The sequence below is a fragment of the Typopeltis vanoorti genome, chromosome 11 (genome assembly GCF_054136105.1).
Source record: "Typopeltis vanoorti isolate ZY-2024b chromosome 11, IOZ_Tvanoo_1.0, whole genome shotgun sequence".
Lineage (NCBI taxonomy): Eukaryota > Metazoa > Arthropoda > Arachnida > Uropygi > Thelyphonidae > Typopeltis > Typopeltis vanoorti.
This window is the reverse complement of record NC_143559.1, coordinates 28542416-28562995: the sequence shown is the minus strand read 5'-3', so window position 1 is coordinate 28562995 and position 20580 is coordinate 28542416. Positions and strand designations below refer to the sequence as shown.

Sequence of the window (20580 nt, the reverse complement as noted above, 5' to 3'; positions counted from 1 at the left end):
CTCTCCATTTTTCTTTGAGTTGTTGTTAGCTTATTTGCCAGTGCTTTTGTTAGTGACCAAGTTTCACGACCATATGTGATGACTGGAAGTATACACTGGTTAAATGTCTTCCTTTTTAAACAGAGTGGGACATCATTGTTTTGAAAAATGCTTTTCAATTTTCTGAATGCACCCCAGGCAAGTTGAACTCTCCTATTTATTTTCTTTTGGAGTCCACAGTTTAGATCAATGAGATGACCTAAGTATATATATGAAGAGACTCTTTCCAAAAAATTGTTTTGTATTATTATGTTTTTTGGTACTACAAAATGATTAAACATGATTTTAATTTTTTCTCTGTTTATTTTTAGACCGACTTTTCTGCTTTTATGATTAAGGTCTTCTGGAGTGTTTGCAAAAATTATGATATCATCTGCATATCTTAGGTGTGTTAAGTTTCTGTTATTAATTTTTATACCAAGCTTTGTCTAGTTTATATTATTAAATATTTCTTGAAGGACTGCTGTAAATATTTTGGGTGATAGAGCATCTCCTTGTCGGACACCTTTTTCAATTGATATTTTATTGCTACTTGTGTGAAGTTGATTTGTTGCTGTTGCAGTATGGTATATTTCCTGGAGGAGGTCCATGTATTCTCCAGGAACTCCCTGATTCTGGAGTGCTTTGATTATTGCATTAGTTTTGATGGAATCGAATGCTTTTCATAATCAATAAAGGCTAAACAGAGAGGCAATTGGTTTTCTTCTGCTTTTTCTATTATTTGTTTTACTGCATTAATATGATCAATTGTGTTAAAGCCTTTACGGAATCCTGCTTGTTCTACTGGTTGATTTGAGTCTAGAAGAGGGGGTTAACCTGTTTGTTATTACTTTTGTGAGAATTTTTTACATTGGAGAGAATACTAATTGGTCTATAGTTCTTTACTTCTTCTTTGTCCTCTTTTTTAAATAACACTATCAGAGTAGCATTTTTCCAGTTTTCTGGTATCTTCCCCTCTTCTAGGCATCGATTTAGTAAGTTTGTGACATGGCGAATGATATTATTTTCTCTCCATTTAATCAATTCTGTGTGAATTAGATCTTCACCAGGACATTTTTCATTTGTTTTAATGCTTATTTTGTTTCATCTGAAGTGAATGGGGGGATGAATTCTATATGTGATGGAGAAGAGTTGTTTATATTTGATTTATCTATTGAAGGATCACTATAGAGTTCTTTATAAAATTCTTCTAGCATGCTGAGAATTTGTTCTTGGTTCCTTATTATAGTTCCATTCTTATCTTTTATTGCAGTTATTTGACTTTTGCCAACTGATAAATGTTTTCTTAGTATTTTCATATTTTTATTGTTTTAAATTGTTTCTTTTATTTTTTTAGTGTTATAAGATCTTATTATTGTTTTGCATAGTTCTGCATATTCTATTTTAGAAATTAGTCTTTTGTCATATTTCATCTCTTTTTTAGTAGTTGTAAGGGATGATCTTTCTGCCAGCTCTTTGCTCAGTATCAACTTTGCTATGGCTCATTACAACACCATGTTTCCCTGGGAGGATCCACGTGGAGGCATGATACTAAGACTTCCTGGCTATGGCCTTTTGGACTTCACCAAAATATTGGCACTGCCATCTCTGAAAGTTTATGGTCTCTTTGTTGTTTGTTGCTTTTGAATTTGTTGGCTGCTGAGATTGTTACTTCCGTTAGGTTTCTGCTTATTTTATTTATGTCTTCTTCTTCAAATATATTTATTAAGTCTAGTTTTTGATTGAGTTTTTCTTTGTAATACTTCTTGTTTTCAATAGGTTTTAAGTCAAAACTTCTTGATTTTTTGTTGTTTAGCCATTTTATTCTTTCCAATTTAGGGTTTATTTTAATTTTGAATCTCACCAGTCGGTGGTCACTTCCTGTTTTTACTTGATTTAGTACTGATATACCTTGAACTATTTCTTTATTGTTACACAGTATATAATCTATTTAATTTTTTATTTTTCCATTTGGACTTCTACATGTCCATTTTCTTTGGAGGGCTTTCTTGAAAAATGTATTCATAATGTTAAGCTTGTTACTGATAGAAAATTCTGTAACATTCATTCCTAAGTTGCTGCTTGTACCATATACATATGGTACAAGCAGCAACTGTGTTTGTGCCTACTGTGTCTATTTGGTGAATGGGATGACCTATTTTGGCATTAAAATTGCCCATTACTATAGTAAAATTTTGATTGCTATTTCTTTTTTTGTATAGAGTGTGCTGCAGTGAGTCATAAATGCTTCTATCTGTTCATCAGTATGGGATGAGGTGGGAGCATATATTTGGATGATCCTGATTTTAAGTTTGGAGTTTATTTTAAGTGTGAGTTCTATTATTCTTTCATCTGTATAATTAAATTCTTCTATAAGGTGTGCAAACTTGGATTTCTTAATAGAAATACAGCTCTGTATTGTCCTTTAGTTTTCCCACAATAGTTAAGTAGTCTCCATTTTTTAGTTTATTAAATGTTCATCTTGCCCACAAACTTCACTTAAACCTATTATGTCCCATTTAATGTGTTTTGGTTCTTGCTGTAAGATGGTAAGGTCTTACTCTTCTTTAAGTGTTCGACAATTAAATATTCCTATATGGAGGAAAAGAGGATTGTATTGATTACTGTTTATGAATTCTTTGGGCTATTCCAGTATTGCTTATTATTTGGGAAAGTTTCCCCACTGCATCATGCTCTGGTCTCCATAAATGGTTTCAATCAGAGTAGTCATATAGTTGGGGAAATTTAGTCACATCCAGTATTTGGCCAAGGGTTTTACGGCCTTTCTTTCTTCGTCTTGGCATTGTAGTGGAGGGGTTGTGGCTTAATCTCCCACTCTGGCCACATAACATCTTGGGAGATGCATTTTATAGCTTTCTGCCAGCTCTTTGCTCAGTATCAACTTTGCCATGGCTCCACATCACATTGAAAACCAGGTGACTAGATGTGAGCAGAATAGTCCAAGTGTGGTCTGACCAATGCCTTATGCAGTGGCACAACCACTTCCTTACCTCTACATCTTAGAGTACTTCTTATCATAGCAGCACTACGATATGCAGCCTTTGCAACACTAGCAATGTGCCCTCTAAACTTCAGTTTACTGTCAGCCATCACTCCCAAATCTCTAATGTCATCCACTTCCTGCAGTATGGCACCATTGATATATATTGTTCTTATACAGTAATCAGCATAAGTCATAGGAGCATTATTTGCACACAGTTGATTGGTAGCTTGAAAATAAGGAATTGTGTATTGAATGCTTTGTAGTGGAGCTGCTATAGTTCACTCATATTTATTGGCACTGCCATTTTTAAAAATTAAAGAAATTAAAAAGTAAATTTTTTTTCATAAGATTTAAATCTTATGAAATCTCTGCTCACATAATTTATATTCTAATATTTTATTTTGATGTTAATATTAATAATGCTTATTATTTTTATAATGTGTATACAGCCTTATATTTCTGCACTCCAAAATGCAACACCCTGCACTTACTGATATTAAACTACAACCCCACTCTTTTGTCCAAGTAAAAAGTCTATTTAAATCTTCCTGAAGGGAATTAATATCGGTAGTGTTATTTATAATTCTTCCCAACTTTGCATCATCAGCAAACAACTGAAGACACCCAGTCAGTCCACATGATATATTGTTTACAAACAAGTTAAACAGCAATCGGTGCAAGAATAGAATCCTGGGACAAGCCAATGGTTACCCTCCTTTTTTTTTTTTTTTTTTGAGACACTGCTCCATCATACACAACTTGCTGGTATCATTCAGAGAGAGCCAATCTCTGATCCTTCTAACCAATATTTCCCATCCTATGCAGCTTGTACACCAACTTATCATGTGGTAATCTATCAAGTGCTTTTGCACAGTCTAAGAATATCACTGTATATGATTCTCAACACACCATCATCATCATCATCATCATCATCAAATTCCTGCCATGTACCCTCAAGGGGTGTACAGGATATGACAGTACTACATGAAAAAATTACATCATTACTAACTTCCTATCTACAATTTTCCTCCAAATCAGTCTGTTACTTGTCAAGACTCCAACATTATCAGATCTTATATTTCTATCGTCTAAGGCACTTTGTACCGTATCAATCCACCTATATCTTGGTCTTCCTCTGGGTCGTTTTCCTGCCAACCTGGCAGAGAACACTTGTTTTGCTAATCTTTCCTCTCCCATTCTATTTAAGTGACCATACCATCTGAGATTAGCTCTGCTAACGCATTCCTGGATGCTGACAATGTCAAGTTCTTTCCTAATATCCTCATTTTTAATATGATATTGCCATTGATGCCATCTGTTCACGCCTCTAATCTTTCTCAGGACTCTCATATCTGCGGTCTCTAGTCTTTGGTCAAGTGTTTTACTTCTGACCCAGCTCTCAGATCCATAAGTTAAAATTGGTTTGAACACAGTCTTGTATACAGCTAATTTAGTGTTCCGACTAATTTCTTTCTTATTCCATATGAATTTATTCAATTGACTTCCCACGATACCAGCTTTGCTGATTCTGTTGTCTATTTCTATATTTAGTTTACCATCTTCAGTAAAAATTGTGCCTAAGTAGCTGAAATGTTTTACTTGTTCCACAGGTTCTCCATTCACAACACAGTTGACATTTTCAATGATTCTGCCTATTTTCATTGTCTTTGTCTTTTTATTGCTGACCTTCATACCATATCTATTACAACAACTATTCAATTTAGTCAGAGAATCTTGCAGACTTGTAGCGGATTTATTTAGAAGTATAACATCATCCGCATAAAGCAAAGAGCTGACATTAACATCTCCAATTTTGATATGAGGTTTAATACCACATTCCTTCATAATGTGATCCATATAGATAATGAATAACAGAGGGGATGATGTACATCCTTGTCTCACACCAGATTTAACATTAAACCATCTTCCTGTACTTCCTTCAATTCTAACTGCTGACTCACAACTCAAATAAAGACTAAGTATTGCTTGATATAATGCCCCATTGACACCATATAACTGCAGCGTATTGAATAGCTTCTCTCTTGGCACCTTGTCATATGCCTTTTCCAAATCGACAAAACTTAAATACAGATCTTTGTTATATTCCCATGCTTTCTCGACTATTTGTCGTAAAGTGAAGATCTGATCCTGACAGCCTCTATTTGGCCTGCATCCAGCTTGTTCTTCACCAAGCTTTTCTTCCACAATTCTTCTCAACTGTTTCTCAAGTATACTTGCATAGATCTTGCCAGGAACACTCAGTAGGGAAATACCTCTGTAATTCTCACATTCAGTTTTATTTCCCTTTTTATATATGGGTACTATGAGAGCTCTACTCCAATCATCGGGAATTCGTCCCTCTGTCCAGGCTTTCTGAACTATGCAGTGCAGCCACTGTAAGACTCTTATACCACCATACTTCAGCATTTCTGGTCGAATATCATCTACTCCTGCTGCCTTTCCACATTTCAAGCCTTTGATAGCTTTTTCTACTTCAAGTATGGATATGTATTCCTGACTGCATGCCTGGTCAGTGTTTTTTATCACTGTGCTGTCATCACTGCTTGTTTCATTTAGCAGTTTTTCAAAGTAATTACTCCATACTTCAAGGATATCTTTTTCTCCTGTTTTCATTTCACCTTTATCATCTCTAATTCCTTTTACAGCACTCTTTCCTCCATTCCTAAGCTTCTTCAACAACCTCCAGAATATTTTGCCACCTTCTTGATATTTATTTTCTATATTCTTGCCAAAGTCCTCCCATGACTTTTGTTTAGCTAGTTTTACACACTGTTTAGCTTTCTTACATTTGTCTCTGTATTCTGTAAGAGTAAAAGCTGACTTATTTGCCAGGAACTTTTGATATGCTTTCTTCTTTTCCTTCACTGACTCTTTAACTTCCTGTGTCCACCAGGGAGTTCTGATTTTTTTATCCTTGCACACAACCTCACCACATGCCTCTCTGGCAGAATCAATCAATGTTTCCTTCAGAGTTTGCCACTGAATCTCCAAGGTTTGATTCCTGTTCTCAAACTCTTTCATTTTCTTTTAATAATATTTCTGTATTTTAGTCTACAGTTCACATCTGAGAGCTGCTCAACTTTTATTTGCTTTAAAACTTTCTTACATGTTATTCTTTTCAATATGAAATTCAATTTTATCCTGCTCAAGACTAAATAGTGATCTCTTCCAATTTCAAATCCTCTGTACACTCTGGTGTCCTGCACCAAGGAGAAAACATCACTATCAACAATAACATAGTCAATGAGACTTTTCTTATTCCTAGCCTCTTCTCTCCATGTGAATTTGTGCACATTTTTATGTTGGAACATGGTGTTAGTAATAACCAGTCCCTGTCCTGAGCAGAAATCCAACAGATATTTGCCATTATTATTAGCTTTGCTCTTTTCTCCAAATTTTCCCAAATTATTTTTGTATGTCTCACAATCATTTCCTACTCTACTATTTAGATCCCCAACAAGGACCAACTTTTCCTTTTTCATTGTGTCAGTTGCTTTTTCTAAAGCCTCAAAAAATTCCTCCACTTCTACCTTAGTAGAACCTTCTGTGGGACCATAGGCACAAATAAGTGTCATTGTCCAGTTCCCCATTCTCATATTTGCCCACATTACTCTACTTGAGACTGACTGCCATTCAAGAAGATTAGTCTCGTATTTTGTGTTGAATACTATGGCTACTCCTTCTTTTCCTTGATTGTCATTGCCTGAATATAACATTTTGTATTTATTGCTCAGAAAGATCTCACCAGTTTTGGTCTTTTTTGTTTCAGTCACCCCTATTATGTCGATCTGGTACTTATCTAATTCCTCAGCTAGCTCCATTTACCATTCAGGCTTCTTACGTTGATAGTACCGATCTTTAACTCTGGTGATGTTGAGTTGGGGTTTGTTTTCAGATTTGTTCCAGTAGCTGACTTTTCGCTGTTCGCCCTGGTTCCCTGGCGAAAACAACGGGGGCCTTGTTTAACCGGGCGACGCCCCAGCCGGCATGAAATTTTGTCATGTTGTACCATCATTTTTTATTTTGGTTTAACCAATAAGAATACAATTTGGTCGGCTAAATCCCAAATTGCCAGCCCATCCTCGTTCGTTCAGTATCAAAGTAGATACCCAACAGGGTGCACCACGAGAAGGTGAGGATTGGACATTAGGTCAGAAGCCCTGGTCGGTTCTCCGCATTCCTTTAAAGGCTATGTGGAGGTCTCCTGTCAGTTATACAGCTTTGACCCTTAAGCACCCCTTCTCAACACACTTGTCACCTTATCATAAAATGCAAGTGAATTACTAAAAGAGGACCTATCCTTTACAAATCCATGCTGACCATCATAAAGAATGCTATGTCAATCAACCCAATCCTGTATTATATTATTTACCAATCTCTCCAACACCTTAACCACAACTGCAGTTGTGCAGACTGGGCTATAGTTGTATACTTCTGTCTTAGACCATGCTTGTGGAGTGGTACTATTTTGCCTTCTTTTCACTCTTTAGGAACTCTACCCACTGCAAGACTTTCATTAAGTAACCAGGTCAAGGGCATAGCCAACGGTGGTGCACATTCCTTAAAAATACTTGGTGATATGTCATCCATTCCACAGCCTTCTATTTCACATCTAACCCAACCAACATCTGATACACCTCTGTTTCTTTCACTTCCAATTCTCCTAATACTTGCCTCTCTTCTATATATTGTGCCTGATCATTTACACTAGTATGATATACGCTGATAAAGTGCTCGTTCAATAATTCCACTATGTCCTTCGTCTGCTCCGACAACTATCCACTATTGTTAATCTGCCATAATTATTCTTCTTGCTTGCCATGTAGTGAAAAAATTCCCTTGAGTTAACCTTGGCCTGACCAGCCAATTACCTCTCATGTTGCACCTTTTCTTTCCTTACCATGCTTGTCACCTTTCTAGCCTGCACTTTATAACTCTTCATGGATCCGATCACCATCGACTGTCTTGTACCTCCTCCATAACATTTTCTTTTCTGGCACAGCTTGCATGCTTTTACTGTTCATACATTTCACTCCTACTCTATTTACTCACTTAACCCTTGTTATGCAGTCACAAATTGCTTTTGTCAGGTACTGCTTTGTGAGTTTCCATGCATTGTCAACATCTTCTCCACTCAGCTCATCTATTCAATGTATTGATGCTAACTGACTACAGAGTTTCCTATAATCACCTGCTTTATACTTCCGCATGTATCCATTTTTGACAGTAACCTTTTCTTGTTCTGTCACTTCCCAAATAAGTACCTCATGATCTCTCTCACCAGCCATTTCATTAACAGCTACATCTTGTAACGTTATCACCAAATCCAGAATGTTAAAGCCTCTAGTAGCTTCATTCATGCTGCTTAAGATACTTATCGCTCAGAAATTCCACAAACTCGCTCTCCTTGTTCTCATACACTACCTCCTCCTTCCAGTCTGTATTCCTGTAATTAAAGTCTCCTATCAGGATCACCTTCTTTTTACATGCCTAACCAATTTGCCTAAACATTTCACAATCAGTATTCTCTCCATTCCCTGGCCTATAACAGGGAATGCTGTTTATTTCAACTTTACACCACACAAATTCAAAATCTGTGCATGCACTATCAACCTCCACACTTTGCAGACACAATTCCTCTGCAATCCGGTGCATTCCTCTGATAATCCTGTAGTTGTTTTCTTTCTGTTAGTTTATTTATTTATTTATGCTTATGGCTACATGAAACTGGTAAGTGAAGAGTACAATCACAATTTCCAGCAACAAATGATGAAAATCTTAACATATAAAAGTTCATTACATAATAGGCACAACCAGCTTTCTAAGTCATCATGTTGGAGGCTTAATGGATTTTTTACAACACTCAAAAAGAATTAAAATAGAATTTAATACTTCCTATATTTCGTCCTAGTCACTAGCACATCTACAGGGATTACAAAAACAATTAATGTAACATATACACAAATAACAAATACTAAGCCCAACCACGTGGGTGACACTAAAGTCCTATCTAGGTAGAGCGCCCTCTAAGCACAGTAGTAGGTGGCCTGGAATGTAAGGTGGGAACTCTGGTGATGAGTGTTTCCCAAATCTTCGGAAGCTTAAAGCAACCGTATTTATTGAGATTTGGTTGGTTTTTGAGAGCTGCTGCTGCTTCTAAGAAAAGTCTCTCTTTCTTGAATTTGCTGTGGTGGAGCATGGTGGTTTTCTTCCATGATACCCTGTGTGTCGTGTCCAAAACATGGTCAGCCAAGCCTGAATGGCCATAGTTGTGTTTGAAGATGTACGACTTGTGTTCCTCTAGACGGATGGATGCTGATCTGCTTGTCTGTCCAAAGTATGCCAGCTTACAGAAACAGGGTACTTTGTAAACTCCAGGCAGAGAGAGAGGAGGGAGCTGATCTTTCGTAGAACGGATAAGGGTAGCAAGTTTGCGGTGGGGCTTATATGCTGTGTGTAGGTTGTACTTTTTTAGTATCTTGGCTATTTTTTCGGATGTGCCACGGATGTAGGGTATGGTGATGGCATTTTTAAAATCTTGTTGACGAGAAGGACGGGGAATGGGGGAGGAGTTGATTATTTTTTTGATACTGTGATCACTGTAGCCATTGGAGAGGAAAGTGCTGTGTATGTGGTTAAGCTCAGTAGTGAGGGCAGTTCCACTGGAACAAAGATTGTTGGCTCTCTTGGTAAGGGTTTTAATAATGCCATATTGTTGAGAGGGGTGGTGGTGGGAGAGTTTGTGAATGTATCTGCCTGTGTGTGTGGGTTTTCTGTATACGGTGAAGGTAAGTGTATCATTAGGCAGGCGTGTGACTAAGGTGTCTAAGAAGGGTAAACAATTGTTCTTTTCCTTTTCCATAGTGAACTGGATTCTTGGATGTAGACTATTGAGATGTCTGAGGAAGGAGTCTAACGTGTCTGGGCCCTGAGGCCAAATAGAGAACACATCATCTACATATCTTAGCCAGATAGCAGGTTTGAGTGGGGCTGAGTCTATGGCTCGTTTTTCGAAATCTTCCATATTGAAATTGGCAAGGGGGGGGTGAGAGGGGGGGAACCCATGGCAGTTCCCTCTATCTGCTTGTAGATTTTATTGTTCCAAGAGAAATACCCAGAGTCAATGGCAAAGGAAAAGAGATCTAAGATGTCAGAGGGAAAAACGTTTTCTAAGAGAGATAAGGTGTTAATTAAGGGAATATTGGTAAACAAAGAGGAGATATCAAAGCTTACCAGTATGTCTGTCTTATTCAAGGTTAAATTTTCTGTGAGGGCTTTAAAGTGGGTCGAGTTTTTTATATAGGAAGGGGACCTTCCAGTGAGGGGGATCAGAGAGTTGGCCAGCTGTTTAGATAGTCTATAGCAAGGTGCATTGGTGGCATCTACTATAGGCCTGAGTGGGGATTTGGGTTTGTGGATTTTTGGTAAACCGTATATTCGGGGGGGGGAGCGGAAAGGTTTAAGTTTTTTCGTGACGTCAGGGGGCCAGAAAGTGGGCATTACTCCGCAAGCAAATCGCCTCTACATGTACTACCCTCGCAGTGACGAACACCGCCATTGGCTCCTTACATTCGGAGCTCTCCACCGTTCTTAACCCTGAACTTTGGTCGATTCTCTCTGGCATTTCGGAAATTTCCGCACAGAGAGAATTCCAAAAAATAAAAAATAAACACATCAAGAAATATAGCAACCTTGTGAAAAACAAACCACAACCACAAATTCAACCGCTCCAGACAGTAATAAACCTCTCTTCCAAAAGGCTCAACAACGATGCTGTCAGCGCCCTCTGCCTCGGCCGTAATTTTGTCGTCGCTCTGAAGGAAGTGCCGGTGCTTGACGTAATGGAGACCATCGAACGGGGAATCGGTCACTTACCGTCGGAGATAGCTAACAACATCAGACTTGACGTAGCCAACATCCTCGCGCATTCTTCGCCACCAAAAAGTAATTTATCATATGCCCAACGTACAGCTCTCCTGAAACTACGTAAAGAAAAAAGTATAGTCATCACCAGAGCGGATAAGGGTAATGCCACAGTCGTTCTTAATACCAGTGTATACAATCGTAAAATGAACATTATCCTTCGCGATCGCGCTACCTACATCCCGCTAGAACACGACCCCACAAAAAGACAAGCTAAGAAACTAAAAATCTTACTCAAAAAAGTATCTTCCTGGCCCCCTGACGTCACAAAAAAACTTAAACCTTCCCCCCCCCCGAATATACGGTTTACCAAAAATCCACAAACCCAATTCCCCACTCAGGCCTATAGTAGATGCTACCAATGCACCTTGCTATAGACTATCTAAACAGCTGGCCAACTCTCTGATCCCCCTCACCGGAAGGTCCCCTTCCTATATAAAAAACTCGACCCACTTTAAAGCCCTCACAGAAAATTTAACCTTGAATAAGACAGACATATTGGTAAGCTTTGATATCTCCTCTTTGTTTACCAATATTCTCTTAATTGACACCTTATCTCTCTTAGAAAACGTTTTTCCCTCTGACATCTTAGATCGCTTTTCCTTTGCCATTAACTTTGGGTATTTCTCTTGGAACAACAAAATCTACAAGCAGATAGAGGGAACTGCCATGGGTTCCCCCCTCTCACCCCCCCCCCCCCCTTGCCAATTTCTATATGGAAGATTTCGAAAAACGAGCCATAGACTCAGCCCCACTCAAACCTTCTATCTGGCTAAAATATGTAGATGATGCGTTCTCTATTTGGCCTCATGACCCAGACACGTTAGACTCCTTCCTCAGTCATCTCAATAGTCTACATCCAAGAATCCAGTTCACTATGGAAAAGGAAAAGAACAATTGTTTACCCTTCCTAGACACCTTAGTCACACGTCTGCCTAATGATACACTTACTTTCACCGTATACAGAAACCCCCCCCCCCCACACACACACCTAGGCAGACACATTCACAAACTCTCCCACCACCACCCCTCTGAACAATATGGCATTATGAAAACCCTTACCAAGAGAGCCCACAATCTTTGTTCCAGTGGAACCGCCCTCACTACTGAGCTTAACCACATACACAGCACTTTCCTCTCCAATGGCTACAGCGATCACAGTATCAAAAAAATAATCAACTCCTCCCCCATTCCCCGTCTTTCTCGTCAACAAGATTTTAAAAATGCCATCACCATACCCTACATCCGTGGCACATCCGAAAAAATAGCCAAGATACTAAAAAAGTACAACCTACACACAGCATATAAGCCCCACCGCAAACTTGCTACCCTTATCCGTTCTATGAAAGATCAGCTCCCTCCTCTCTCTCTCTACCTGGAGTTTACAAAGTACCCTGTTCCTGTAAGGTGGCGTACTTTGGACAGACAGGCAGATCAGCATCCATCCGTCTAGAGGAACACAAGTCGTACATCTTCAAACACAACTATGGCCATTCAGGCTTGGCTGACCATGTTTTGTACTCCACCAACAGGGTATCATGGAAGAAAACCACCAAGCTCCACCACTGCAAATTCAAGAAAGAGAGAATTTTTTTAGAAGCAGCAGCAGCTCTCAAAAACCAACCAAATCTCAATAAATACGGTTGCATTAAGCTTCCGAAGATTTGGGAAACACTCATCACCAGAGTTCCCACCTTACATTCCAGGCCACCTACTACTGTGCTTAGAGGGCGCTCTACCTAGATAGGACTTTAGTGTCACCCACGTGGTTGGGCTTAGTATTTGTTATTTGTGTATATGTTACATTAATTGTTTTTGTAATCCCTGTAGATGTGCTAGTGACTAGGACGAAATATAGGAAGTATTAAATTCTATTTTAATTCTTTTTGAGTGTTGTAAAAAATCCATTAAGCCTCCAACATGATGGCCTCACAGCACTTAAGCCTCTACACATGTACAGCTTTCTAAGTCTTTCCTTTTTTTTTTTTTTTTTTTTTTTAAACAAAGCAAAAGTAATGTCATAATCAAGCCAGGGGCAATTATCGTCCTACTGTAACAAGTATGACAAGGCTGCATGTTCTCACAACACTTCACAACATAAATGTAGCTGTATCCTAGGTGTAATTAGAGAGCAGTTGTGTCTTGTGTGAGAAAACTTGATCCATATCCATTAGAGGGGGGCACATTTCACATTAAATCATCTTCTAACATGAGGAGGAGTTCTGTTGATACCGTGACGAGGACTATGAGAGTGACTACAAGAATAATGTCTTCATGGTGAGACGGGACCGTGATCTTCTGTTTCCTCCATAACCACCACCACACCAACTACAGGTCCAGGCGGGAAAGCCAATTTAAGGCCTCATCCGTCACTTTGTGGATGTCCTGTAGGCCACCACCGTGAAATTGGCATCTTGTGCAGTTGTACACAATATGAGTGATCGTCTGAGCCACGGGAGAACAATCACAATAAGGGTGATCTGACAGCCCCTATTTATGTAGAAGGTGGCCACATCTGCCCTGACTAGTTCTGATCCTGTTTATTGATGACCACATCTTCATAGGAAGATCAGAACCGCTGCGGAGCACAGGGATCTTCTACCAGGAAGCCATTTGTTGGTAGATTGTTGGACCAGTGTTCTCTCCATATGTCAGATATTGATGGCAGCGCAGCTGAAGAGAGTTCATCCATGGACCAGAGAGACTTTCTAGATTTGAGGTGTAGACCAGGTGGGTTTATGAGAGTCTGATGCAAGGGCAGGAGTGGATTGCTCACTGCTTTATTAAATTCCTAAATCGAGGCTTGTCTTCTCCGTATGTGTGGTGGAGCAATGTTAGATAGAACAGCAGCCAGGAGAGAGGGGTGCTTCACTGTCCCACTAATTGTGCGAATGGTAGAGTTTAGCTGGGTGTCTATAATGTTAGTGTGTGTACTTCTTTCTCAGACAGGGGCACAATATTTTGCTGCAGAGAATGCGAGGGCTAGTGCAGACGACCTTAGGACTTCTGCACTGCAACCCCAGGTTGTTCCAGCAAGCCTTGAAATGATATTATTTCTGGTTTTAATTTTATTGGAGCTTTTCTGTTAGTAAGAGTTTTCTAGTGGTTTTGTGGAACCTCATGGTCATCTCAACCACATAAAATTTTTTTTTTTCCCTTTCTTACATGTTCTGATGATTTCACACCAGTCAGCAGGAGAAAATATGTTTTGTTTATTCTTCACATGCGATTTGATAATGCCAAAATCGTAATCATTAGGCAAGTAATTATGTCCACTTACCAGAAATTTAACTTCAGTCGATTCACTTTTATCTCTATACTTCTGAAGTGAGTATTGGAGGATCATTATCTGATTCTTGAAAGTTTTTTCATTGGTTATCCTATAAATTAAAGATGACAAGAAATTATTTCTGGTTTCATCCTTTATCCAAGTGTGAGCAAACAAAGTTTGCACGTGATGGCACTTCGTGATTGGGCTGTTTGTATACAGAGACACATGACTTCACATCAGTTGCCTTAGTATCCCATAATGCAATGCACATATCCTTATGGACATGTATGATGCTGTGCATTAAGGGAAGGGCCAGTACCCAGACTGGTTTTGAGATTTATTGAGGTGTCATCAGTAGGAGCCAGACCCAGAAGTGATACCAAGGTTGAAGTAACACAAACTTTGCTTACACTTGGATAAAGGATGCAACCAATAAATAATTTCTTGGCATCTTTAATTTATAGTATAACCAAGTGAAAAAAATTTCACCATCTCTAATCCAGAGTATTTTAGTAATAAGGTGTGATGCCTTTTGATTACTTCTCCCTTAGTCCTTCCCAATAATGGTATAATTTTCAGAAGTTCTTCTTTACCTGAATAATCTTGAAATGCCATGCAAATAAATACCATTAACCGAGCAATATCAGTGAAGTCGTTTGATTCATCAAATTGTAATGAAAATGCAGCACACTGGTGAATGTCTGACATTAACTGAGTATTCAGATCAGCACTTAAAATTTCAACTCTTCTCATAACCGTTATTCTGGAAAGTTCATCATCAAATTCCTGCCATGTGCTCTCAAGGGGTGTACAGGATATGACAGTACTACATGAAAAAATTACATCATTACTAACTTCCTATCTACAATTTTCCCCCAAATCAGTCTGTTACTTGTCAACACTCCAACATTATCATATTTTATATTTCTATCATCTAAGGCACTTTGTACCGTATCAATCCACCTATATCTTGGTCTTCCTCTGGGTCGTTTTCCTGCCAACCTGGTAGAGAACACTTGTTTTGCTAATCTTTCCTCTCCCATTCTATTTAAGTGATTATACCACCTGAGATTAGCTCTGCTAATGCATTCCTGGATGCTGACAATGTCAAGTTTTTTCCTAATATCCTCATTTTTAATATGATATTGCCATTGATGCCATCTGTTCACACCTCTAATCTTTCTCAGGACTAATATCTGCGGTTTCTAGTCTTTGGTCAAGTGTTTTACTTCTGACCCAGCTCTCAGATCCATAAGTTAAAACTGGTTTGAACACTGTCTTGTATACAGCTAATTTAGTGTTCCGACTAATTTCTCTCTTATTCCATATGAATTTATTCAATTGACTTCCCACCATACCAGCTTTGCTGATTCTGTTGTCTATTTCTATATTTAAATTACCATCTTCAGTAAAAATTGTGCCTAAGTAGCTGAAATGTTTTACTTGTTCCACAGGTTCTCCATTCACAACACAGTTGACATTTTCAATTATTCTGCCTATTTTCATTGTCTTTGTCTTTGTCTTTTTATTGCTGACCTTCATACCATATCTATTACAACAGCTATTCAATTTAGTCAGCGAAGCTTGCAGACTTGTAGCAGATTTATTTAGAAGTATAACATCATCCGCATAAAGCAAAGAGCTGACATTAACATCTCCAATTTTGATATCAGGTTTAATACCACTTTCCTTCATAATGTGATCCATATAGATAATGAATAACAGAGGGGATAATGTACATCCTTGTCTCACACCAGATTTAACATTAAACCATCTTCCTGTACTTCCTTCAATTCTAACTGCTGACTTACAACTCAAATAAAGACTAAGTATTGCTTGATATAATGCCCCATTGACACCATATAACTGCAGCTTATTGAATAGCTTCTCTCTTGGCAGCTTGTCATATGCCTTTTCCAAATCGACAAAACTTAAATACAGATCTTTGTTATATTCCCATGCTTTCTCGACTGTTTGTCGTAAAGTGAAGATCTGATTCTGACAGCCTCTATTTGGCCTGAATCCAGCTTGTTCTTCACCAAGCTTTTCTTCCACAATTCTTCTCAACCGCTTCTCAAGTATACTTGCATAGATCTTGCCAGGAACACTCAGTAGGGAAATACTTCTGTAATTCTCACATTCAGTTTTATTTCCCTTTTTATATATGGGTACTATGAGAGCTCTACTCCAATCATCGGGAATTCGTCCCTCTTTCCAGGCTTTCTGAACTATGCAGTGCAGCCACTGTAAGACTTTTATATCACCATACTTCAGCATTTCTGGTCGAATATCATCTACTCCTGCTGCCTTCCCACATTTCAAGCCTTTAATGGCTTTTTCTACTTCAAGTATGGATATGTATTACTGACTGCATGCCTGGTCAGTGTTTTTTATCACTGTGCTGTCATCACTGCTTGTTTCATTTAGCAATTTTTCAAAGTAATTACTCCATACTTCAAGGATATCTTTTTCTCCTGTTTTCATGTCACCTTTATCATCTCTAACTCCTTTTACTGCACTCTTTCCTCCATTTTTAAGTTTCTTCAACAACCTCAAGAATATTTTGCCACCTTCTTGATATTTATTTTCTATATCTTGCCAAAGTCTTCCCATGACTTTTGTTTAGCTAGTTTTACACACTGTTCAGCTTTCTTACATTTGTCTCTGTATTCTGTAAGAGTAAAAGCTGACTTATTTGCCAGGAACTTTTGATATGCTTTCATCTTTTCCTTCACTGCCTCTTTAACTTCCTGTGTCCACCATGGAGTTCTGATTTTTTTATCCTTGCATGCAACCTCACCACATGCCTCTCTGGCAGAATCAATCACTGTTTTCTTCAGAGTTTGCCACTGAATGTCCAAGGTTTGATTCCTGTTCTCAAACTCTTTCATTTTCTTTTCAATAATCTTTCTGTATTTTAGTCTACAGTTCACATCTGATTGCTGCAACTTTTATTTGCTTTAAAACTTTCTTACATGTTATTCTTTTCAATATGAGATTCAATTTTATCCTGCTCAAGACTAAATAGTGATCACTTCCAATTTGAAATCCTCTGTACACTCTGGTGTCCTGCACCAGGGAGAAAACATCACTATCAATAATAACATAGTCAATGAGACTTTTCTTATTCCTAGCCTCTTCTCTCCATGTGAATTTGTGCACATTTTTATGCTGGAACATGGTATTAGTAAGAACCAGTCCATGCCCTGAGCAGAAATCCAACAGGTATTTGCCATTATTATTAGCTTTGCTCTTTTCTCCAAATTTTCCCAAAATATTTTTGTATGTCTCACAATCATTTCCTACTCTGTTATTTAGATCCCCAACAAGGACCAACTTTTCCTTTTTCATTGTGTCAGTTGCTTTTTCTAAAGCGTCAAAAAATTCCTCTACTTCTACCTTAGTAGAACCTTCTGTGGGACCATAGGCACAAATAAGTGTCATTGTCCAGTTCCCCATTCTCATATTTGCCCACATTACTCTACTTGAGACTGACTGCCATTGAAGAAGATTAGCCTCGTATTTTGTGTTGAATATTATGGCTACTCCTTCTTTTCCTTGATTGTCATTGCCTGAATATAACATTTTGTATTTATTACTCAGAAAGATCTCACCAGTTTTGGCCTTTTTTGTTTCAGTCACCCCTATTATGTCGATCTGGTACTTATCTAATTCCTCAGCTAGCTCCATTTCTTTGCCATTCAGGCTTCTTACTTTGAATATTTTAATATTCGAAATGATTTTATTTTTAAAATCAGAAAATAAAGATTCTGCTGCTGCAAGAAACGATTCTTTTATTAACTCTCCATCAGTAAAAGGCTTTTTTGCTTTTGTTAATAAATAACACACTTTCAAAGATGCAATAGTGACTGATATTGGTTTATTTAATACCTTCAAGATCATATTTTGTTGTCCAGAAAGTCCTGCCTTTAAATTTATAATTTTTGATTTACATATTTCGGAATTTTTGGGAAAATCTTCATCATATTTTGCATGTAGCGATCAAAAATGTCTCTTAATATTACCTTTTTTTTGGAATTGCTACAGATGAATTACAAATCAAACACAACACTTTCCATTTACCATTGCAAAGAAAAAATCCATTTCCCATGCCTTGTGAAAATGATTCGTCTTTGATTTCTTTGATTATCCTCAAATTAAACGAAACACATACGAGTGCTTTTGTTATACGTCTACTTTTGCTATCCAGTCATTACTATGACATTGTAAACTTTTATTATTATTTAACTTTGTATGCTTGTAATTTCTATTAATTACTTGTGATGTCTTTTACTCTATACTTTATTCTCCTTTATTCTAATTTCTTATGCGTGCTTTCTCCTCTCAGAATCTCTCTTGTTTATCTTATTACATGCTATGTTTATCTACCTTTCGCATTACGAGTCTTATGCCTAAGATATTAGAAAATTTATTTATAATGAGGCTGTGCCACTAATATCTTTGATTACCAAAAAGAACTCAAATATATGGCTGGTAGATTTCTCTCTCTCTTTCTCTAACACAAATTCCTACATTAAAACTTTCACAAACAGTCATGGTCTATTCTTTTTCTTAATTTCACGCTTTGGCCAACTTAGATTCCCGCTCAACACGTCCAATTTAATTTAGAAACAGTGCAGTTGTAAACAAACAAACAGGCAGCACTTTTTTAACAAGAAAGTCAAATGACAGTTATTTACATTACTATGAAATATACACAATTTTAATGTTAGGGAGATGGCGTTCTCTATCCATCTATAAAAACCCTTTAGCAAAAATTAGAGAACCTTCTTTCTTCAACATTAAATGCTTTCTTTAACACATAAGGTTACCTACTCTCAGTTTACAAATTTTTACTTATTAATCTCTAAGCTTACTCATAAAGAGGTTAATCTGTGTTAAATTATTTTTACACATTGATATCAACCTCTAACATGCCAATTGATTCTCTTATGGACATTTCATAACACTATTAAACATATATCTTAAAAGTCTTTCTTGTATCAACTATAACAGGAATTATATAAAAGTTTTGAACTTAAATGTGAAATACAAAGGCTCTTTATTTTACATTCAGTCAAAAGTCTTTCACTAAAAGTTCTATGGCAGTTCTTTAGTCTGAGATCTTCTTCAGGAAATTTTGGCTCGGCTGCTTCTCATCGAGAACGTAGTGGGCTGTGGGCTCATTTAGCTCCGGCAAAAGTTACTCTCCCTCAGCTAAAAGAAAAACTTACGAGCAAAGGTTCAGGAAATTTGCCTTGCCTTTTCTCCTCTGCTTGGGCTCACCAAAAATGCCTGGACGACTGCCTTCTTTTTCTGCCGTTTCAACAGCTAGAACTGCCGCCAACTGTTAACTGGATCCCTCTCTGGCCTGGAAACTTTTCTCTGGCATTTGGAACTCTTCCTTTCGGCAATTTGAAACCTTGTCTGCAGCCTAGAAGTAATCTCTCTAGCGACGTCTCGAACCTAGAAGCTCCTTTCTGGAAGCGGAAAACTCCTCTCTCAAGCAACGTGGATCCGGGCAGCCTCTCTATCTCTCTGACGGTAACTCTGGACCGGGCGGCCTCCTCTCTGACAGCAATTCTGGAACCGGGACCACTTCTGCTTGCTTCAATCCCTTTTTATTAGGCCTCCTCTGAGACCTCACATGAAGTTTGGCAACCCACAAAGAATTGGTATGAGTCTTTCATCTTAAGTTTCAAGTTCGGCATGCCTTTTGTTCTCCTCCGCTTTCTTTTGATTGTAAGTTGCCGGCCATCGGAAAGTTGTTTGAATTCTTTCTGACTGACTTCAGAGATGTTTACACTTAGAGCCTGCAAGCCTTTCTCATACATACAAGTTTCAATAACAATCTTTCTAATGCAGCCATGTACAGCTTTAGCGACAAAAACATTGCTTTTGTTTTTAACACACTAACATATTCTTATTAAAGCAGTATATACAGTTAGCTTCAAAAGAGTTATTTACAAAAACATCTAATACAAACTATACCGAGACAAACAAAGTTTATTTTTTTACAATATTCACATGGGACTTAACCTAAGTAAAAAATCGATGTAATATGCTTTGAGCTACATTACAATCGAGTTTTTACACTTTGCTTATAATCGTATTCACTCGGCTCGCTGTTTGACTGCCACTGATCCAAATTAATTCATTTACCCGGACTTATGTTATCTTTTCAGTTTAATTAAATTTGTAAGTAAGGAGGAATACACAAGAGATCGACCAAAAATTGCTCTGCGATCGATGGGTTGAACACCCCTGGCTTAGTGGCTATGCACTTTTCCCATATGCCAGGGAAAGGAGTGTCCTGGGCTCGATTCTCGTCATCGACGTGAGG

The 20580-nt window shown here is 37.9% G+C and overlaps 1 protein-coding gene across 6 annotated transcripts in view; it reads left to right on the top strand.

Moving 5' to 3' along the window:
• The window catches only part of LOC150101403 (actin-histidine N-methyltransferase-like), a 311777-nt gene that overhangs the window by 183281 nt on the left and 107916 nt on the right, over positions 1-20580 (top strand). The gene's annotated exons all lie outside the window — the stretch shown is intronic.